General features: G+C 40.8%; 1 long non-coding RNA gene across 1 annotated transcript; it reads right to left on the reverse strand.

The window, feature by feature from the left end:
• Window positions 1-12,641: 12,641 nt before the first annotated feature.
• On the reverse strand, window positions 12,642-23,924 carry LOC119478235. The gene is made up of 3 exons (XR_005204409.1): window positions 23,914-23,924; window positions 12,959-12,963; window positions 12,642-12,721 (listed from the first exon to the last, which is right to left on the reverse strand). It is a non-coding gene; the product is annotated as an uncharacterized LOC119478235 (long non-coding RNA).
• Window positions 23,925-24,672: the final 748 nt, after the last annotated feature.

Consider the following 24,672-nt stretch of genomic DNA (forward strand, 5'->3'; position numbering starts at 1 on the left):
ATTATCAAGCTGTCTTTACTATGGTAAATAATTAGGGCAACACCCGCTAGACACAACAAACCAAATCCTTGAGAGGATATTACAGTCCAGCATCAAATTCTGAATAATATTCTCTATCTATGTTCAAACTGATGACATGTTAGCCCACCAGTTGTGATTATTATCCAATGTGGCATCATCGGCTGAGGTGGCCACTGTGGAGTGCAATGCTGAAACTGATTCTTTGGGCACATGTATCAGTCTTTTTCACAGTGTAATTATTCATCGGCAAAATAACTATTACGTTTTGATGAATGGTACCTTTTTGGGATTTTGGGATTAATTGATGATCAAATGTCCCACCGGCTCTGTGGCACACTCTGAGCAGGTAATCATTTCTTTTCAGACAGCTCAAGGTACACCCAGGTGGTAAGGATGGGTAGTTTTTAAACTTCCATATGGGGAAAATGAAGACATTCACGCTGTCAAGCTGCTCCATTACAATCCTTCACTCTGCCGACCTTAACCCTCTCTTAATTAGCGCCCTGGTTCTCTTCTGTGGACCGCACGAGGATCCTTGGGTTGTGCTAGAAAACAGGGCTTTGTTATGGTGAGTGCTCACACAGTCAGTGGAGGACTCATCAATCCATGTTGAAACAAGACTTGGAGTAAATCCAGGTCCTGCAGAGTGTAATTGTATATGACACAAGGACACACTCACTCTAAAAGACTTGCAATATTCAAACCAGCCATTAGTGACGTTTACTACCCTTGTATTTATGGGTCCATTTTCCTGGCCAAACACTGCCGCCATGCCCCGTTTGTACCAGAAAATATTGAAGTAATTACAGATAGATGACAGGGAAATATTTCAGTTATCAGTGGTAAAGGTCAAAATTAGATTATAAGAAACAAAAAGTAGGCTACTATTTGTTTTGAGCAGTGAGGGTGTTGTCCTAACAAACCCGTTACAAGCATTTAAGGAGCTTTTCTATTGGCACTTATGGCGTGCCATGCCGTGTGAATTGCATTTCCATTACCAGTTTTAGCTCGCTGAGATGGACAATCTCCAGGGTTCGCGCCGAAGTGCGCCTGATCCTGCTCAAGCCAGTTATTGTGACGTCGCGCCCAGCAGCATAACATGGTTGTGATTGGCCCTGGTGCAGATTTATTTCTTGGGCCCTCGTCACAAACACAAGCGCACGCTTGTGCACATACACGCTCATACATACACAACCGCTCCAGTCAATTGCAAAGCAGATAATGGCTATGCCACCATGTAGAGGCTCAACATGAAACTCCCATCGTGCTAACCAGCCTCTGATCAGCACCACGGACAGCAGCCGTTGATTTAACAGCCTGCCCTGGACTCAGCAGCCCACTGTTATCACAGACACATTTCAGTAGGTGCACATTTTCCAACATATGAGACATAACAATTACTTTGCTATATAATCAAATCCCTGAACCCACTGCATAATAACAAAAGGAAACCAGTACCCACCCACTAGATGTTTATCCTACAGGTCTTGTGCTCCGCAAAGTTATTAACAACACTGCTTAAGAACCATGTCCTTCTTTATTGGAATGTCCTGGCCGTGAGCAAAGTGGCATGCCGTTTTGAGCTGAACTTTTGTCAGACGGCCAGCTGTTTCAATTTATTCCTGTCGCTCGCCTTGAAACCATCTCAATGGACGAGGAGTGGCTGACTGGTGAAGTTGAAATGAGGAGTTATCTATACGATACCTCCTCATTTTACTACAAAAAGCTGGTTGGAGAGAGATTGCCAGGGAGCTGAGGTGTCATTTAGAGTAAATATAACAATATTAAACGAGTGTTTTCGGTTTAAAAAGAACAAACAAAGGAAGATAAGTGGTTATGTCTCCAGTCTGATCTCAAGCTCACGGCTGATAGGTAGCCTACGTGGTTTGTTTTACGTGACGTAACAGAAGTGCATACAATGGATTCAGTATGGACACAGTGTAGGAATGTGATTTTTGGGTCCTGACAGCTTCTGGGCCCTGGTGCATTGCACCATTGATATACATGCCACTGGTCTCACCGATCACAATTGAAGTTTAGTTTCTTTCCTGCGTCCTGTACTTTCAGATATCTGCTTTATTTTACTGTTTCACCTTCAGCTCTATAAGAGTCGTGTAAAGCTGCTCCTGATGAAAATCCAACATTTCCTGATTTTGTTGCTTCATAATAAAAGCTTTTAAATAACAAAATAACAGGGGACTTTTATTGTGAAGAATTTATAGGAAATGAAATGTCACCGAATTAGCTGTTAGCGGCTATTCTTCCATAAAATAGTCTACTAATACTGCAGGAAGGAAGAGAACAAGCAGCAAAATAATGCGGGACTTTTATTGTAAAGAATATAGAAAATGTAATTTGTGTTTTACAGCCGCTGCTTTGATCACTAGTCAAAGCTATAAAGCGGGTAACCCTGTTGAGATGAAGATGCAAATCCCTGCCATGCTGGGCTCACACGCCAAGTCAAACTGAGTCAAGCCGAGTCAAGCCAAGCCAGCACGTGCATTGAAAAAGGGCTATATAAAAGACTACTTTCACGATGGTTAACCAGCGGCAATGGCCAATAACGCCACTACAGCATGTGTTCTCCCGATGTTATATGATAGAATAAGTATATTAAGATAAATGTGGAGAAAATCATGTGATATAAACATCATTGCATGAACTCTTTTAGATATGTTCTGAGTCGCCACTGGAATATTCTAGCAATCTTATACTGGTCATGACATCATTAAGTAAGCACTTAATACTACATTTAACCAGTAGTTTGACATATTCAGAGGTATGCTTATTTGCTTTATGGTCAAGGCTGAGATCAGAATCAGGTTTATTTCGCCAAAGATATACTGTGGAATATGACTCTGGTTTGTATGCAGCTCTCTCAATGTACTCACACAGAACAGAAATAACAGAGTAAAAAAATACAATATTAAAAGTAAAAATAAAATGTCTATTTACAAGTCAGTTGTTCTGGAAGGTGTAAGCAACACAAATAGTGCAAAGAAATAAATACTGGATGGATATACGTGGACTGGATGATTATGTACAATATGTACATGTATAGATGTGTATATAATGTATACAGTGAGTAATTATATTTACAGTGACAGTATAAATTACAATATGTACATAAAGTGACAGATGATATACACATAATACAAAAAAAACGTGCATTAAAGACTGTAAGAATTCTAATCTATAACGGAAGCAGCGGATATTTGATGTTAAAGGGTTATTGACAGTGCATGACTGATTAAGTGTTCATCAGAGTGATGGCCGGAGGGAAGAAACTGTTCTTGAGATGAAAAGATTGATAGCACACTCATGTGGTAAATATGAAACTAGTTTCACCTTTGCTGTGTTTACGTGTGAAATGGGGAGAGATGATCAGTCTAACAAGAAGGATCTCTTGAAAAACTTTAGAGAATGTCTGTTTGTATGTCATAAAATACACATAAATTATGACAAATGCGAGGGCAAATCACTCCAGTCCCTCCTTAAATCTCTCATGAACCAGACCCCGGGGTATGCATCTTTCCGTTGACTTTGTGCACAATCACGGCCACCTCTTAAATTCGCTTTGCGTTCTGTCTGAACACACAGTCAGATTTCTGTCATTAGATGCAGGTAAATTGTTTGTCTGGAGGCGGATTGATCTCAGTGGTGAGCAGTCATTTTATAGCTAAAGTTCTGTACTGTAATAGTTCTGTATCAACAGTTAAGATGGCTGGCAGGGGCACAACCCACACAGCTCATTATTTTCAGTTAGCCCCACCCGGCTACAGCTTCGGGTCATACCGTCGGCCCATGAAAGCAGAGGCCATAGTGGGAGATTGCCTGTCTCCATTTGCTTGTGCACATATGCTGCCATCACTGAGATCCAAGATAGAAAATGTTCAGATATGTATGCATCTGAATCAAAATGTGCATAGTGACAATCTTGGGGCATCTGCTAGAATTGTATTTGTCATGCAGTATTTCACAAGAACATAACAAAAATGTGGAAAAAAAACCCTAAAAATATCCACAGCAACAACAAATCACCTGTTCTTTTATTGGCTCGTGGCCTAACTTTCCACCAAATTCAATTAAAACCTGTTAAGTAGTGTTTGACTAACTAACAAACAAACAGACAAAAAACAAATTGAACTGACGACACAGCCTCCCTTGCGGAGGTAATTACGCACATAAACAGAGGCATGATCCATTTCAAAGGGACTCGTACAATGACGCATTTCAGACACCACAGTAATTCCTACCCGGCCTTCTGCTCACTACTTTAACTAACCGCATTTGTATCATTCTAACACAAATCCCTCCTCTGTCTCTCCTGTTCTCTCTCCTCCTCATCTCTCTCTCTCTCTCTGCCACTCTTCCTCCTTTTTTTTCCCTCAGTGGAGACAATTAAAGTGTGGCAGGCCTTCATTTAACAAGTGATGTTTCACCTCGTAAGGATGAACACATGGCGTTCTAATTACTAGCGGACAACACCGGGGCTTCCTCGCTGTTTTACTGGTTCTCCGATGCAGCCCTAATGTACCTGACAGAGTAGGCACACCAGACCTGAAATTACAGGGATTAATGTTTCCAAGACTAAACACTTCAAATGGGTTCTCTGATGTGAGTGCCATGCAGGGGAGCAGGCAGAAAATCCACTTACAGCATCATTGCTTTGGCATTATTCACTCTTGAAAGCGCAGCACGTTTCAGCAAGCTTCGGTGATGAATGTGCGCTCCTTGCCAGGCAAACTTTAATTTGCAGTGTTTAGCGTGAGCTACACAATAATTGTCAGGATAAGGGGACGGCAGAGTAGGAGGTCCAAAGGACGGGGCCATGTAGTTGAAGGTAAGAAGAAATATTAAATGCCTTCTTTGATCTACCTACACTGCTTTTTGTTGAATGAACTGAATACTTATACTAGTTTAATAAAATGTTTTGATAGGAGAATATGAGGTGTGAGGGGACCTTTTTTATTGAGTGAACTGGCCCTTTAAAACACTAATACCAGAAGATGAAGCTTTCTTTTCATTTACACATTTATACAGAACACATGATAAGAAAAATAAAACCTGTGCAAGCAGCACTTGGTCCAGGTACACCTTGAAACGAAAAAGGAAATTCACTAAATACCTTTCATACCAAGACTAGTGTGGGTCACAAACCAGGGCTGAAAAGAATGAATATGCTAGTTATCAAGTCTGCTGACAAGCAGCCACAAACTGTGAGTGTAAGGGTTCAAACAACAAGCAACTACTGTTTGATTCAGCACATTTAAAGCTGCTTTAATCCACAGTGGGTCACATGAATAAGTATACTAGAACTGTTCAAAAGGAAAATGCCATGTTGTGCTATGCCTCAATCCTTTTCACTCTGCGTACTCAAGCTTGTTCGTAATTCTCATTATTTGCATTGATGGCGGTGAGGAAACTAAAAGAAGTACCACAAGAAAACAGCTGCTACATAGTTCCATGTGGGTGAGTATATTTCTTGGATACAGCAGCATAAATAGAGACAGGACTGTGGTCTGTTTGTCCCTATGGGAGTAAAAAGTCCACTTCAGATACAATTTGTGCTGAGTGGCCATTATCAACATGCTGAGGGGGTGTGTACAGTATATTACAAACTGATTATATCATATTTTGATATCCGCAAACTGAATTAGAATTAAGGTCATCCCCTTGTAAATAATGTTAAATCGTCCTCAGGTCACATTAGTCAAAGACTACTTTGCATCCTCTGCAAAAGTTTGGATTATAACACTGACAACCAGCTCGGGGGCTTGGAGAGCAGCGGACACCAAACCAGTCTGAAGAAGCATCTATTGGCAACTAATTGATTCACCATTCAAATTTCATTTCAATTATGTGTCCCATTGTACAGTGTTATGTGAAGATACTGGTAACATATGAAACTAGCTTGTCGAGTAGGAGGCTAAATAACGCTACAAACTTAAGCAAAATTTTGGCGAGGAAAAACTGGCATGGCTATTTTAAAGGGGTCCCTTAACCTCTGACCTCAGGATATGTGAATGAAAATGGGTTCTATGGGTACCCACGAGTCTCCCCTTTACAGACATGCCAACTTTATGATAATCACATGCAGTTTGGGGCAAGTCATCGTCAAGTCAGCACACTGACAGCTGTTGTTGCCTGTTGGGCTTGAGTTTGCCATGTTATGATTTGAGCATATTTGTTATGCTAAATGCAGTACCTGTGAGGGTCTCTGAACAATATTTGTCATTGTTTTGTGTTGTTAATTGATTTTAAATTATAAATAAATACAAACATTTGCATAAAGCAAGCATATTTGTCCACTCCCATGTTGATAAGAGAATTAAATACTTGACAAATCTCCCTTTAAGGTACATTTTGAGCAGAAAAAAATCTGTTTAATTTGCGATTAATCGCAATTAACTACAGAATGGACAATCATGTGATTAATCGCGATTAAATATTTTAATCGACTGACAGCCCTAATTTCTTTTACTGGAGGCTGATGGATCTCTATGCTCAAGTGAAATTCCACAGATAAAGTTACTGTATATTAAACTGTTATAATATCAGTAGCTGATTAAGTGGGTAAAGGGGGAGCCTGCACAGCTCATTGTTTTTAATTAGCTCCCCTAACATACTGTCACTGGTCTCTCTGCCAGCAAATACCACTGTACCACTCCACTGTGAACAAATAAATAATGTCTGATTAGTTTGCGATTAATCGCGATTAACTATGAACAATCACAATGCAACACAATTAAATATTCCAATCAATTAACAGCCCTAAAATAACCATAACTCAATGTAAGTTATCAATGTGTTTTTTGATGTTGGAAAATGCATGTTTATACCAATGGAACCGGGGTTAAACAGTCCCATAGTTTCAATCATGAGCTTATCATTTCTATGGGAAGGAGAACATGTAAATAATTTTATGATTTCACTGTGATGTGTCTATGGGACACATACCGACATCCTATTGAATTTGTATACTGTTCATACTGAAATGTTCACATGATCACCATTTGCATCCCAGACACATCTCCAGAACTGGTACCCCAGCCAGAGGGTTGGCCACGTGGAGTCGAACGCATGATTCCCATCATTTTCACCCAGGTGGAAATGGGTCCTGTGGATCAGTGGTAGGCGAACAGAGGGCAGGGTGGGAGGCAGCTGCTAAGATCCATCTGGTGTGTTGGAGTCGAGTTAGGGTAGGATGGGGGGGTACAGGTGTCAGATCTCATCAAGAACATGTTCCAATGTATTGGCCTTATCCATCTCACTCTCAAGTCCCACTACTCTCTTCTGTCAAGTCACTCTGTTGTACGTTACCCTCCGTCTTAGAGCTGTAATTGTCTTTACACAGCATCTTCCTCGTCAGCTCCCTATTTTTTTCATCCCTGAAGGCTTGTTTATGTTGATTTAATAGGACTTTGTTTTTTAGTAGTTGCGGGAGTAAACACAAAATTGATGCAGTCTGTCATGCAGCTTATAAAGCCCATCAGTGTCCTCCTTGTGCACATCATGGAATATTTCCCATTTTTCTTCCTCTGAGGCATTTTTTTGGCCCTCCTTAGCTCCATTCTTTCGTCTCCTGCTCGGTCCCAGGGGTGGCTGACTGTTGCTGATCATTGATTTTGTATGTGTAAGCTACGAGAACCAAGATATGTTAATTTATCTAGGGAGGGGGTGGTTAAGATGGTTGTGCTTTATGTTAGCAATGGGAAAATTCCATCCATCTATCCATTATCTTCCGCTTATCCGGAGCAAGCAAGGTATCCAAGATGTCCCTCTCCCCCAGCAACGTTTTCCAGCTCTTCATGGGGGACTGTGAGGTGTTCCAAGGCCAGACGAGATATATCATTTCTCCACCGTGTTCTGGGTCTACCCTGGGCCTCTTACTAGTTGGACATGCCTAGAGGAGGGAGGCGTCCAGGAGGCATCTTGATCACATGCCCGAACCACCTCAGTTGGCCCGATGTATTGGCATAAGACTATTTGATAGTACATCAGAGCTGCTCCAATTAATTATTTCCTAAAGTCTGTCACCATCCCCCAGACAAGTCATCCAAACTTATTGAATCCAATTAACCTTTTGTATGGAAGGAAATGCAGAGAGCAATACTGATAGCCTGCCATGATAATAATAACTGCGAGAGTTTCTAGTAAAGAAAAAGCAAAAGTTGTGCCTCCTACTCAAAACACAGCACTTCTTGTTGCTGCATTCTGAAGTTACTGTCAGGGAGGAAACTCGATGCCTCTCTTACAGTAGATTTGTCTCTGTGTGGTAGTTAAAGGAATAGTTTGACCTTTTGGGAAATATGCTTATTCACTTGCTGAGATTTAGATGAGAAGATTGATACCACTCTGCTTAGCTTAGCATAAAGACTGGAAGCAGGGGAAAACAGCTAGCAGAGCTCTGTCCAAAGGTAAAAACTGGAAATATCTCTTGGAGTTTCCGCAGTTTGGGAACCACTGGTGACATCCCATCTGCTATACATCAACCAATCTTTGCATCACTGCTGATGTTGAAAGGTTTAACTTTACTGTAACGCCCCCATGGTAGATGACAAACAACAAGAAGTGGGATGTTGAAGCAAAGCCATCAGTGGTTGAAACCACAACAGTCGTAAAAATAGCATGATAATTAGTGTGACATATAGTGTAGGCGGAGACCAAACACAGGGATAATTTTGTGACTCTCCTGGGGTTTGATGGAGATACAGTACGCCTCAGATTCATTTTACTGCTCGCATGATGGTCAGTCCCCCTACTGCAGCAGTCAAGAGTCTGGGAAGACAGCAATGTCCTATTAAAGCTAATAAAATGACCTAGTCTGTGGGTCCACATTCACTTCCAGCCCAGTCGCCAGGAAAAAATGTTGGCATTGTATGTTTCTGCAAACCACGGATACGTTGAATGTCTACGGTTTTGTGACATAGGACAATGAGCGACGCACAGAGTGAGTGACATAGTTTATGGAGTGGCTGTTGAAAGTTATGTGGGATAATAACGAGTATAAACAGTGAGAAAGTCCACTAAGGGCGGGTGGGAGGTATGGTGGTGTCAGAAACGTCGACATTGAATGTATCCCGTGGTTTACAGAAACGTACAATGACAACATTTCGTCTGGCGACCAGGTTTCCATTTCACTTCTCTGTCTCTAGTTTCACATAGTACTGAGAGAAACAACTCACACGTGTGTTAATACGGTTCCTGTTATATTATGTTCTCACTGTGTATGTGTGTGTGTGTGATACATCTTCAAGAAACTGCAGAGCCAGAATAATGTCTGTGAACTTTTTACTCTTTGAACTGACAGAGAAATTACAAGTAACACATAAAGATTGTATCTGACAACAAACAAAACCGTGATGAGGCTCTGAAATGTAAGCTGCTGCCTTGTCTTTTATTCCATACATTATGATCCTTAGTTGTAGATGGAAGATCAGTAGATGTACATCAGTAGGAGTAGGAGAAGAAGATCAGTAAGGTTACACATCATTATCACATGTTATTTTTTTAAGAGGGTTAATTTGCCAACACCAGTTGGTCTCTGGTTCCACCTTCTGTCACTATTAAGACTGAGCTGAGAATGACCAACTCAAGAATTTGTGATCATGTTTGGAGTCAGTCAAAAGAAAAACAAGCTGCTAAACAGCACTGAATCTACCTCCTACAGTATGTACAAGAACACAGTTGTAAGACGGATGGATGTATCAAAAGTACATGGAGTGTGGCAGCGTTTATCATTATTTTACGAAAGACAGACCTGACCAAAAGCCCAACCATTGCAGTATAATGACCTCAAACCTTTTATTACAGCATACAAGTACATATATAGCATATTTTCTCACTGTCAACATAAATAATACACATTGAAGTTGAAGCAGGCTATGGCCTAGCCCATTCCTCATACTGTGGAAATAGGAAGAGCGATCTCAAAGAGTCACTTAAATGGCTACCAGATTCTAGTACAAAAACAGTGCTTGAAGAGGGCCGGTAGTCACCGGTACGCGGTGCCGGCACTTATTCATATTACTCTTTGGCGTACTGTGTCTTTCTTGCGCGACAGCACTTCTCATAAGCTGCAGGTGCTCTTTTCTGCCCTCTTCATATCAGTAGTGGCACTTATTTTTGTTGTACTTCAAGCACTAGACAAAAAATGACCCTGTAAAGTTTTGTGGCTGCAAATGGAGTATAATCTGCACTTGCCGTTTCAGCACTCCATCGCCACAGGACTTTTATCCCTTGATAATGATGCCTGGAGATGTGACTGATGCAAGAGAACTTGAAGGAATAGTTTGACATTTTGGGAAATGTGCTTATTTGCAGAGAGTTGCATGACAATACCAATACCACTCTCATGCCTTTCCTTTAAATATAAAGCCACACAACCAGGACATGGTTAGCTTAGCGTAGCATAAAGACTGGGGGCACGGGGAAACAACTAGTTCTAACTTGCCCACTGAGATTTGCATAAACGTAGCCAGCCAATCAGGTCGTGCCTACCGAGTATGTGCGTTACCACAGTATATAAGGCGGCGTTCAGCACTGCCTGGTATCCATTTCTCTTCAGCGATCGGCAATGCTCACTGACTGTCTACTGTTTTTCTTTGACCCCTGCAGAGTTAGACCATAGCTTTACCCAGATCAGTCGCGTACTATCTGGTTTGGCTAGAGCCCCCTACTTCTCCGCTGTGAAGGCCTAAGTTATAAAGAAGTAGGTAGACTGCGGTGTCTAATCCTTGGCCAGTCTGTATCAGTGTGGTTAGGTCCATGTGGTGGCACGGCAGGGTGTACATCCATCAGGCTCCACCCACTGTACCCACAAAGTCCAGTAGAGGGCGGAGCATGTTTGAGTTAGAACGAAGGTTACGATATTGTAACCCTAGTTCTATAAGCACAGGTGCAGCCCACGACCAAGGAGGCCCCGCCGCTCCTGCACCGCTCGCTGAAGAGGGTGTGGGATACATGGCAGCGCTGAATGTCGCCTTATAAACTAGGGTAAGTATTCTGTAGGCACGTCCTGATTGACTGGCTACGTTTATGCAAATCTCAGTGGGCCAATGCATGCGTGTGATTGGAGGAGGGTTTTACACATAGAGTCCAGTATAGGGCTCCGCCTGTGCTTATAGAACTAGGGTTACAATATTGTAACCTTCGTTCTGTCCAAAGGTTACAAAATCTGCATTCCAGCTCCTCAAAAGGCCTCGAATTAAAACGTTATATCTCATTTGTTTATCCAGGAGGCTTGTGATCATCGTGAGGTCGCCAGGCAACCAGTGGAGACTGCAGGAAGTTCTGTAGAAATAATCTTATACATAACTCCCAGTAAGCAAACAGGCATGAGTGTGGTATCAAGCTTCTCATCTAACTCTCTGGATGAAAGTGAATACACATGTTTACCAAATAATTGCTTTAACAATGAATCCGTTCTATTCAAGTGACCCAGTGAGCAATGGCAGCAAGCAATGACATTATAATGGTGGCAGTGAAGCTTTCCCCAGTACACACTTTGCCCCTGTGTGTCGTACTTGTATTGTGAATGTACTGTATGTTTGTGTATGAATGTATCTTTAAGTGCACTAGATAGGAGCTTCTAGCCCTCAGAGAGAACCTGATTGAAGTCCCGGGGTATGTCCTTCCAACAATACCTGAGGAAGTACTGGCAACTAACAGCACACCAGGCCCCCTGCACTGCCTGGAGGCATACACCAGGCTGGAGCAGGCAATGCGTAAGGGCTGTCTCCAGGTTTCGCAACACTCCCAGCACTACATGATACAAGCTTAACAGGTCTCATATTCAAAAACAACGAGCACAGTTATAGGAAGCAGGTAGCAACAACCACCTCCTGCTCAATATATCCAAAACTCAGGAATTCATCACTGATTTCAAGCACAGTATACCCAAATCTCCCAAACGTACCCATCACAGACTCCTTTAAATTGCTTGGCATACATTGAGGCAATACACTCAAATGAAATATTTACTCAGACCACTTCACCAAAAAAGCCCGGCTGAGATATTTAAAGTGAGTTTTATACGGCCATCATTGAAAATATCCTCACTACATCTATTAAAGCTTGGTACGGCAGCCTGGACACTTGTAGAAAACTGCCGGATATTGTCAACAGATCCTCCAAAATCATAGGCTGCCCACCCCATCATCACGGATCACTGTGCAACAAACATATAATCACAAGGGCAGATCAAATTATAAGTAACCGATCCCACCTGCTCACTATCTGTTTCAACCTCTACCCCCTGGGAGGCGCTACAGGTCTTTGTCCAGCAAAACCAACCGGTTTAAGAACAGCTTTTTATGCCTCCACTCCGGCGACAGCTGTGGCTGGAGGCATTGAGTTTTTGGGTTGTCCGTCCGTACCATTCTTGTGAACGCGATATCTCCAGAATGAAAAACAAGTTTTCAGCCATAGATCAAGAATTAATATACTAATTATGAAGCTAGCTAATGCTATTATAGATTCAGACACGTCTACTAGGATAAAATGCTGAAGTGATGACATTTTGGACTGTAACTTGACTGGTTGGTGGAAGCATACAGGAGTTTCCTCCCTTATGGTACATGTCCACAGGGGCATTTTTATCGCGAGGGATCACTTCGCTTAATGGGCTGCCACGAGACACAAGGCACTAGGCACTTGATTTGGACAAACGCTTTCCCTCGTGGGCTGCTGCTCCCAGCTTTTAAACTGGAACCAACATGGTAACTCTTTTACAAACTTTCTTCTCGTATATAATGAAAATACAGTAGTTCACTAAAATGTGTTTCTGAAAACATTTCATCCGAGAAATAAGCCATGCAGTTGCTGAATCTGTCTTTATTTTGGATTGACAACGGTTAGTTTAAAAGTTTTAAGGAAGTTTCCAGAAGCGGTGTGTCACGTCAGACGCCCCTGATTTGTATAAAGTAGCCTAGACCTCAACTTTATGCAAATGAGGAGTGGCCAACGTGATGCCTAGTCTCTCAAATCATGCCCCCACTCTACCGGAATGCATTGCACGGCTTCTTACATATACAATGAATGGGACGCGTGGGAAGGACGGAGGCTGTGGACATGTACCATTAGTCCACTGCTATCACCCATAGCTGCAATCTGTTGATAATAAAGCAAAAACCACACGGCGAAACTTAATGCCGAGCAGTGCCACGAGTTTAAGTAAATGTGGGCGTGTGTTTATGTACGTGTGTGGGTGAGGTCAGCATTTCAGGCTTTGGGGCAGTGGTTTTATCTTTTAAAAAACTGCTTTAACACATTTTGTTTTTGACAACCAAAAGTATGAGCCAAATCATCACGTCTGAGCATCCCCTCCTCTCCCTCATCCTCCTCCACATTCTCCTCCCATCTTCCAGACTCTGCACCTCAGCCAAGGTTATCTCTTCCATCGATTCTTATCATCAGCTTTTCAATTGATCTATTACCCCTGCACCCCACCTACTTAATGCTGGCTTGATTAATTATTGTCCCCCACAGGGCTGGGAGTGGGGATGCTGCCAGAGAGAATTCTCCAGATTAAGATGAATTTTCATTGTCTTTGTTCCCTGGAGTGTCAGAGCACACCAACTTGTGTTGAAACACACTGAATTTAGACGCCAGATGTGCACTCAGGGCTGTATACCCTACATACTGCACGGTACCGGCTACAGCGATTGCCTGTTTATTATTTGTTCCCTGACTTTAATTCTCAATAGCATTCAGTATTATTTAGAAGCATCAGATAATTTGTAAAATGGAAATCAAATTCCCAAATCCAATTTACATTTTCATGACAAGCTTCATTGACACTCTGATATGTTTTATTCCCTGATAGCACAGAGCAAACAGGGAGCAAGGAGGGGAGGGGGACAGGAGGAGAGAAAGACAGAGGGAGGTTTTAACTGCATTGTGTATAATGGTTTTATCCCATTTTGGGGCTTTTCAGCATTAAAACCCTCTCATTTATTTTGCTTTGAGAATAAATGGCGACAGCTAAAAGATTGTTTGTCATTTGAGGGTTTTATCAGTCTCCGTATTTGATGCCTATTTGTTCTGGCAGGAAAATGCCTTGTGGATATGAGCAGATCAACATATTAACAGGCCATTAATGCTGCTGAAAATCTCTCCGGCTGCCAACAGCTTGCAAAAGACACTGCTCTGCCTTGAGCAACAGTTACTGTATATTTGCAGTGGCAGGTAATTCAAACATAATGCACATATCATTTCAGGAGACATTACTGAGCTGGATTATGGATTCAGAAATTCTCTGTCATTTTGTGTTTGTTTAGTCCCTGTTTTGACAAACCCACTGAGTTTGTCCTTGCTGGTATAACAACATTGTTAATGCACAACAGAAGCATCAAGGTTGGGCTTGAAATAAGTATGTATACTCGGTAAAATATGTATGGAAACAATTTAACAGAACTACGGAAAACACATCACAAACGTCTCTAAAAAACACGTGACAATCGTCACTTGACAAATGTGATTCTAACCTAACTGACGAAACAAAACACCAGTCAACACCTCTCTCAAACACAAACCAGTGTTTGTCCCATCTGTGCTACTGTAGAAACATGGCGGTGCAAGGAAAACATGCTTATTAATATTATATTCCATTTCTGCCAATTGATTCCCCTAAATGTTACATACTGCCCCTTTAAGTAAGATTGAATTTGAAGGACTTATTTTTTTATTTATTTTTTTCACCTAAGTAGACGATCTGAATATTTTTCCCACAACTTGTAGTTTGTTATGAAGTCTTCATGTATCCAACATTTTGGATGCAAACTGAAAAGGTTCAGTGGAAAACCAACCACAAACTTTATTTTTACCTGTTTAGATTGAATATTATAACTTTATTTAAGTACTTTACAAGGGGAAAAAAATAAATACAAATGCATATAAAGCCAGCGTTCTTGTTAGAAAAGGAGCCTCTGGACAGCTATAAAAGGAGCATTCTTCTATGCTTCACTGTGTGCTGTCACTCAGTCTGATAGAGAGCTCTTACTTAAAGAACTCTCCAAGGCTGACATACATGCAAGTCCAATGAGAAGGAAAGGAAGTCATTTAAATAGCATCAATCTCTGGTTTACACAATAAAGGTGGGCCAGGGGAGGTGGAATCTGACACATTGCCATCGTGAATAATACGCAGATGCAGCACTTGAACCACACGCACACACACACACACACGTAAGCCGAGCCTATCTTTCCTGTTGGGTAATGATATGAACTTGACAAATGATACAAACGATCCAGACAGTATGTGCAACAATCAGGATGTACCCACCCTGTTGTCCTTGTAGGTCAGTAAGCCATGTAGACCTTCAGGTGCTCCTCGCTGCATAAGAACACACTTCAAAGAGATAAATGTATTGCTTCTCGATGTGGCTCTCTCTGTGTGTGTGTGTGTGTGTGTGGAGTAGAGCTTCCTCTCTCACTCCTCTCAAAGCGTACAATATTCATCTTCGCTCTCACATGCCCAACACCTACTGAACCACGTAAAGTCCCCCCGAATGAAGATGAACTGCGGTAATTACTGTATTGTTTAGTGTCTATAAGGTGTGAAGATCCATTTATTCAATTATTCTCACATTCAACTGTTGCAGCAAAGAAAGAAAACACTTTTTTTCTGCAATCTGTGCATTTTTAATATCTATCATCATGTCACTCTGCAACAATCAATTATTGATGCCTATAAGACTCTGAGAGTCAGTGAACTGAAACTGCAGATTTCAATCTTGGCCACTGCCAGTCAGCGAGACATCTTATGTGCTCAGCTGAATGGCTGCAATAAACATAAAAGTATTGCATATGTAATTCTTTTGTACTGCAGTCAGAGTCAAGATTTATGCAGCCAGCGCCCATTTATTTTGTCAGCCTAAGGGTCAACTGTCACTGGCAGATTCTGTCAGCTGCAGCTAGCTGGCTAATAAAGTCAATGTTAGCGCCATGAAATGATTGAAAAGGTCTTTTTAAGGTGACTTTTAAATTTAAATCATGACCCCTTTAAAGTGTCTTAAATCAGCTACATGCAAGCTACCGTGTTAAAGGGGAAAACAACCCAAATTAAGAATTCCATTATGTTACATCCATGGCCTTGTAAAGTTCAATCAATATGTGTGAACATGAGCTCCTCTCTCTCAAAGCCAAAAAACTGGAGAAGTAAGTTTCAAACTAGTGATGTCATAGAGTATAAAGTCTGGAGCTGCACCATAGATAATGTATGGGAGACTGATTTTGTGAACCCACCGAATGTTTGTTTTATACCAAATCAACTTTATTCTATTGTAGAGTTCTCAGTTGTGAAATAGAAAATGTACCCATATACTCAGAACATTCCCCTGGGTGCTCTCATATAGAACATCTCTCCCAATTCATTGTCTATGGAGCAGCTTCACACTTTATACCCTATGATATCACAAGTTTGAGTTTTAGCACTCCAGGTTTTTGGGATTTGGAAGACAGTTTTTCATGTTTGCTAGTATTTTTTTGACCGTCTTAGACCCAGTGTAATAACATGGGTGTAGTTCCTCTTTAAAAGACTGAGACTAAAGCTGTATCTTCCAGGAAAAAAAGTCAGCATCCACTGGCCGGTGATTCATTTACAACACATAGAAATAAAGAAACAGCATTGTTCTTTTATTGTAGTGTAGAGCTAGTTAGTCCTAATTTTTAGGTATGTCAAAGTTAACACGATAATAACACTTTAATGCAAATTTGTTTAAATGCCACTAATGTCTTAAACACATTAATGCAACTTGCGATAATCAGGTTGCAATTATTAGGTTTGGCCCAGTTTTAAGTCTCAAGTTTCAAGCCAGCACACTGACACACTGACAGCTGTTGTTGCCTGTTGGGCTGCAGTTTGCCATGTTATGATTTGAGCATATTTATTTATGCTAAATGCAGTACCTGTAAAGGTTTCTGGACAATTTGGACATTTGCCATTGATTTGTGTTAATTGATTTCAAATAATACATATGTGCATACATTTGCATAAAGCAAGCATATTTCCCCACTCCTGTTGATAAGAGTATTAAATACTTGACAAATCTCCTTTAAGGTACATTTTGATCAGACAAAAAATGTGTGATTAATTTGCGATTAATCGCAATTAACTTTTTTAATCAATTGACAGCCCTAATTTTAGTAGTAGTACGAAAAGGACCAAGATCTGCTTCATATTTCATTCTAACATAACCATGATTGGATTCGGAATTATTCTTGGACAAGTTTGATTAATGCTTTAATGTGCATATTTTCAAGTTGGTTTCACTTTTAACATAATAATACAGGCAATGTAGCATGGGGTTCTTCCGCAAATCCGATAAAGAGTACAGAGCCTGCTCTCTAACCCCACAAAGTAGTAGCCTATGACGTGCTCCTAGTCATTGGAAGGTACATAAAGTTAGGCTATTACTCTAGGAAGTAATGCTAAGCTACTTAACTGAGCATGCTAACAATTGCAGCTTACATTAAAGCAGATAAGACACAGTTTAATCCATTCCTGGGTATCACTTTCATTAGAGTCTAATGCACACTGCTTCAACATGTAGAGAAATTCAAAGCTTGACAGGCCTGCTGTGCCTAGATACGGTTGCTATGCTATGAGTGGACAATCGCGGTTCAAGGGAGTCAGTCAATTGTAGCGAGAGATGCTCTCGGTAATTTGACGTAAATAACAATGACTGTTCTATAATCCGCTGAAAGAGGTTCCGAGACAAAGATTGCAGCAAATAGCCTGAGACAGTCAACATGCTACAACGCTCAGACTCCACCACAGACAAATCGCAGCGACTGGAGACTATAGCTCCAATAATAACCCTATCAGGTGGTTCATTATCATTTGTCTGGGGTTAGATTCTGACTCTGCTTGTGATGTCAAGTGGTCCGATTGAAAGAGGCAATGATATTTTTGCAGCTGCCTGTGTGGCCGAGCTTCCCTTTTGCCGGTGTCCTCTCTTTTTCTTCTCACAGTGTTCTCTCATGGCAGTGCCACTTACTCTCAAGGAGTTAACTATCCAAGGACATCACTTAGGTGAAGAAACCAGCACAGGAGCAAGAGAGGCAGGCAGTCAAACAAACCAACTTGCAGAAATAGCAAGAGAGAGAGAGAGAAAGTGAGAGTAAGACAGTTTATTTCGTTTTATTTCTGTTTTTTTTTTTTTTTTGCTCAACTCGCCTTTCCTCACTAGTGCTCTGACAATCACCCCCTTACCCTGGCAAGCTCCCTCTCTTGCACCCTTCCCCTGCTTGTCATATGTGGTTTCAGAGCGCTAAGCCTAGCTCTGCGCCTCCAAGGGAGCTTCAGGCAAGTGTCACTTTAAGTTACACGCGGCACGTAAGAACCAGGCACCGAGCTAACGGTAATAGATCTGTGCAAAATCAGGTCAAATGTCGCCGTCGCTATCCCACCCTTCTGGTGATTGTTACATTTGGAGAGCAGAAGCTGGCGATTGCAAAGGAAGAAAAGATGGCATAATCAGTGCGCTAACATCCAGCCCACCACCCCCACTGTCTCTTTGCAATCTGCCAGAGAGTGAATAATGCAGGCATAACACAAGACGGAGAGGGAGCCACAGGGAAAGAAAGGAAATCATGTTGCAAGAAGTACACGTCGCCTAAAGTTATGTTGCATATAGGACCCGTGTCTATCGGTTATATACAGTATACAGAGGAGTAATTGGCGAACAACTTGTATAAAGGAAATGTTTTAGCGCATAAATATATTTCAGTCATTAAATAATTAAATAAAATGTTGGAGAGCTGCTCAGGAAAGGAGGAAAAGAAAAAAGGAAATATACTTCTTAAAGACAATGACCCTGTTCTTTATCACTTTGCAGTGTTACTGGGAAATAATGATAAAAAAGATCTGCAAACCAGCATTACGCTGGCTTTAAGGACAGCATGTTTCCTGAGAACTGTTTCAGGTACCTGAGTACTTCAGCTACATCTAGTGGCAAAGTTCCTGCCCATGCATTTAGTAAGGACCTGTGATTTGGGATTTTAAATGCACCGAGAACACATTATTGTTGAAGCTGGCTGCAGGAAAAAGAGGAGAGCTTTGCACCAAATGACAGCACATTTTGTTTTTTCGTGTTTCAGGAGAGTAAAATAAATATAAAAATGTAAAATGCAACAGGAAAGTCACAGGAATAAAGCAAATGTTTGTTTTAAAATCAGATGCATTAAAAGCAGAGGCCTTAGGGACTGTTGGAAAATTATTAGACAAGAGGGGAGTTTCCAAAAGAGGTGGGGTTATGTATTTTATTTTAAGTTAGTATAAACTTTTTGGAAGAACATGTAATTTGTCACTGTCCTATAGCATCTCCCATGTCCACTTTATGCTGCATCTGAACAGACAGCAGAACTACAGTAAAGGGAAAAATGTGGCTGGAATATATATAATATATAAAAAGAACGTTTCATTTGATTTTTTTTTGGCCATCATTTTGGAAATTGCTAATTTCACTTCTAATATGCAATTTTGTTGGCAATGTGAAATGTTTGAAATAGACCATCCAAGATTATTTCTAACTTTCAGTTAATTGCACCAATTCATATTGTTTTTCATATTCATACATCATTCATATTTCTTTGATTAATCAACAGTTTTGTAAGCCTTTATATAACTCTGGCAATACTTTAAAAAAAAAAAAAAAGTCTGTAGATTGTATTGTGCTTCTCTGTGTGAGAGTGCATAAAAGAGAATGTCATAAATGGTTGAGGTGCATGGATTTATATTTAGTGTAACACATTTTGTATTGTTAAAACTTAACACCCACAGTCAGCAAAACAACAATTGTATCTGAAATAAAGCTTACAAAACACTATTCAGACCATATAGACAGTTTGCAAAAGACTGTACAGTGATCTAATGGTCTAATCTAATGGAAATCATGGTAATCTAATGGAATACATTTTGCTCTGCAGCGAAGATGAAAGGAACACATGAAAAGCCCCTGTGATTCACAACTGTTGGTAAAAGGCACTCTGCTCACATCCCTCAACAAGAGTGTAAATCAGTGGCAACATCAGCCGAAGTGTCAGAATCTGTCCTGACCAACAGCTACAGGGTGGTGGAGGGGGGGGTAGAGAGATGGGGTGGGACTGAGAGCTTGAAGTGACACACTGAGTGCATGAAAAACTTGATGAAAGACAGAAATATTTCCCCATCAAAAGCGGTTGGTTTGTGATAAATAGCCGTCACATTACATATTATAAAAATGCATCCTAATCATTACCCAAAATATATATTTTAATTACACAAACATATATATATATATATATATTCATCCATGAGTGCAAGAAATGTGTGTGTACTGTAACTGAAAGTGATCAAAATCCATTACATTTCTTTTCATTAATGTTGGTGTACAGTATTGATGAGCTAAAGGCCCAGACACACCAACCCCAAATCAAAGAACTAGCTGCGATGAAGGCCACCAGTTGCATCGCCTCACGTCACCTTTGTCTTGATCAAAAAGTTGCATTCGAACACACCACAAAAACTACAGCCAACTTCAAACTACCACGTACGTTCTGCGCCTGCATGAGATGAAATAACTCTCCACACCAGCAGGCGGCTGTAGTCTGTATTCACCATTCAAAAAGGGAATCCGCAAGATCTAGGATGGCAGATATACAAGCCGTTGTTATGATACATACTGTACATGAAACAAAGTGGCGTTTGCCATTTTCACAAACTCTCAATCGCCACTTAGCTTCATTCCAGATGTCCATGTTGTGTATTTGAATGATCAGATCAGATGAGATGAAGTTGAAAAATAACAAGAGCCTTCTGTGTGTGCCCTCTTGACTTTACTCACTTACCCACTTTCCTCACTTCCATTTCTCTTCTTGTGTACTGATTATGTTAAGCTGAACTGCCAATCAGAGTGATTTCTCCCACCGACGGGTGCCGCTGGTGATTCAACATGCTGAATCGGCCAAAAAAATTCAGACGCGGGCAGACTAGAGCCGACGGTGCGTGACACACCGAAAGCAAAACTTGGCCGACAGGAGACCCAACCTGTCCGACTTGGTGTGTCAGGGCCTGAACAGATTATATATTGCTTTAGCCTTATAGCAAATCCTGAACATATACCATATAATATGACACAGTAAGGTGTCCAATGCTTTCTTTAATGGACTCTGGGAGTACAAAGCTGTGTATGATCAAGGTATAAATTGACAACATAAATTACCATGGCAGCTCTGAGCAATAAAGCATCTTGAACAGCATAGACCTCAACAGCAGAGGTCAACAGTGGCTGTGGTGCTTACCTTCACATAAAAAGTAATGACAGGTGAGTGTAGATGTTAAAGGAATATAAATCAAATTGTCACATAGGGCAATGTTGATCTCAGATTTCATTTCCTGACACTAACTCGCTTTTATTCTGTTTTTTTCCCTCAGTTATTGGCCATTTTTGGGATGGAAATCCTAACAAATTCATCATTAACTATCATGACAGCATCATAAAGCAATAGGAATGTGGGCCAAAATTATGAGTTTAATAAAATAAGTGCAATAAGTGTGAAGGCTATAACACCAGTATCAAAAGAAAAATTGAGAATTTTGCCATTCTCATAGGACTACCAATATTTGGGCTAAGTCTGTATTCAGGGAAGCACCAGAGAAAACGTCTATGTGTTCAGCAAATTTTATGGCAATCTGCCGGCATATTGTATCTTGAATGTAAAGATGACATTTTGGCTTAAAGATGGTCATGAAGGATAGCTCATGAATTGCCCAAAATTAAAGGAGACCACCCTGAAATATGTAAATAACAATTATTGACAACTTAGGGGTGGCAAACATTATTGAAGGTTTAGCAACTCTTGTAAGTCTGAGAAACATACCGTAGCGCAAACAATGGCCTAAACAAAGAAACATGATTCTTCAGTGTACTTTGGTTTGTTTGTGTATTTTTGGAAAGGAATCCCTCATGGTGACACCCTGCAATTTAAACAATGGCCCTGTTAACAGTGTAATCTAGACACACCCCATCAGAAAACAAGAGGACAAGGGGAGACTCCCAGCGGCTGGAAGTTGGCTGGGAATTTGCTGGGAACTGGCTGGCAGCCGGCTGGGAAGGGAAGTTCTAGGTGACTATATATTTGACTTGATGGAGACACCTGGCAACAGGTCATGAGTGGTCACCAAAATAGTTTGCATCAAGCCTCTGGGACCACGAAAATCCACATCAAAGTTAATAAAGATATTCATCTCCAATGTACCTTGTTGTGGATCAAAGTGTTGGTGAAGAGACAATTGTGTCAAGACTGTTGCACTACTAGACCAAAAGAAGGCCAGAAGTTCACCAAGGAGTCAGGCTCTGGGGATAAAGAATATTCATACCAAATTTCACAGCCATTTGTTCAGATATCCTTGGACAGACAAACTGTCTGACTGACCAAATGTATTATTTCAGTTTAATAAGATGCATCAATTTGGATCAAGAGGGCAAACATGCTCCCTGAAACAAAGTATTACACACATGATACCCCAGGTTTCATTGCACATTCCATATGTCCCTTTGCTTCCTAAATTAGAACAAACGTATTTATCCATCTGCTCACTGCACCACTTGCTCACCCCTACAGTAAAATCCATAATAAAACCCTTCCAAACATCCCCCAAGACATCCATACACTCCATAGAAAGACAAATATGGATGAATACAAAAAAAAACATGATCATAAAAATGTATGCAAGACAATCAGATGAAATAGAATTGCAGATTGGTACAATGTAAGTCAGAAACATGCAGTTTTCTCCAATCTCTCCGGGCACCTATGCATTATTCCTTCAGTTGGACGGTGTGAAGCCAAGCCTGCTGTGACCGGAGGTCTCTTATCTCCATAGTGGAGGCCTTTGGATTTCATCAGGCTTTGACAAAAATCGGCCTTTATTAATCTTTGCCAAGAATACGCAGCATCCTTTACTGCAACTGTGTGGCGGTTTGGCACAGGATGAGAGCAAATATCATGCTGGAGTGGCTTCATTACACTTTACACCGGGTTCATGTCAGGGTCTGCCTCTGCTTTACGTTTTATTACCCTTTTACACCTACGATCTGTGGATGTTACTGTCAGCTGATGTGGATATGAGAATCATCCAACTGGCTGTCGCCTTACAATAGAGGTACAATGTCAATGTAAAACCTTTGCAAGGCATGTCGCTTGACATATGAAATGTCTGTAAATGGGAGACTTGTGGTTACCCATAGAAACCATTTTCATTCACATATCTTGAGGTTAGAGGTCAAGGGACGCCTTTGAAAATGGCCATGACTGTTTTTCCTCGCTGAAATTTAGTGTAGGTTTGGAGCGTTAATTAACCTCCTTCATAACAAGATTGTATGACGTGTTGGTACCAATGGATTCCTTAGGTTTTCCTTCCCTATTCCTTAGATTTGAGTAAAGTCTGAAAAATAAACATGCTTTTGTGTAGCAGAAATGCTCCTGCTCATTGGTTGAGTTCAACCTGAAAAGGCAGAGCAGGAAATAAAAATTGAAGCCCAGTGAAAAACGTAAACAGCAATAACAAGCATTGACATACTTTGTACACACGTCTGCAGTGCATACTGTCGACTGAACCCCCTTTGAATAACTATATGCCCCCCCCCATATGTCTTTCTCAATATGGATCAGTTTATTCCTTTAGTTCTCGATCAGAGATTGTGTGTGTGTGCGGTTCTAAAACATTAAGTGGGTCATGGGCTGCTCCCCTTCCCAATGGCAGATTGTGTCAGCAGGCACTGGACCAACTGGCCAGGAAGATCCTGTTTAATTTTTCACCATACTGCAATATCGTACGATATTAAAATGCATAGAAAGAGGGAAGTCATTAATAAAGTATAGCTCAGTTAGTCACACACACACACACACACAAGATTATCCATTCTTTATTTGACCAAAGTTTATTGCAGATGTATGTTAATGTATTGGAAATTTAATAGATGCATAATTATAGTAATGTGCTGCAGTTTTCATTCATAATAATATATTTTTAAGTCAAACATTTGAACTACATATTGCGCATTATACTAGCAGTAAATTTAAACTCATTAAATGTTCTCATTTAAAAATGGGCTGTGTTAATTTTTGTTAGTTTACATTGATCTGTTCACTTATACCAGCACAGAGAATGGAAATACATCACTTCCTGCAGGGTTCATTGTAGACAGAGCTCGCCTTGCTTGGCCTGCTTTGTTTTTCAAGAAGTTCTACATGGTTATTTTGGGAGACTTTAATTTATGCTAAGCCCGCATTTGCCCCTCTGCGGGGTGGAGTGACATAATGCTATAAGTCACACTAGACACTAACAATAGCCGTGGGCCACTGGTCAGCTCTGTTTTTAGATGACTGTTGAATCATTTGAAAGAAGATGTCACTTGTTTGCTATTAAGTGCTTTGCCGTTTTCAGCCGGGGGGCAGTGGCTGGCCAAGATAAATAACCTTCTTGCGATGTTAGCGGAATTCTTTCCTGGCTAAACAACTAAGCGTGACAAGGGCTGCTGCACAATGTTGTTTTAGCATTGCTCCTGATTTTTGGTGTCAAAAGAAATGCTTGACAAAGACATTAATGTTTTATTACTGCCCATAAACACACTGTCAACACAGCCCACTGAACTCTGTTTGTCAA

Source organism: Sebastes umbrosus, chromosome 2, assembly GCF_015220745.1.
Source record: "Sebastes umbrosus isolate fSebUmb1 chromosome 2, fSebUmb1.pri, whole genome shotgun sequence".
NCBI lineage: Eukaryota > Metazoa > Chordata > Actinopteri > Perciformes > Sebastidae > Sebastes > Sebastes umbrosus.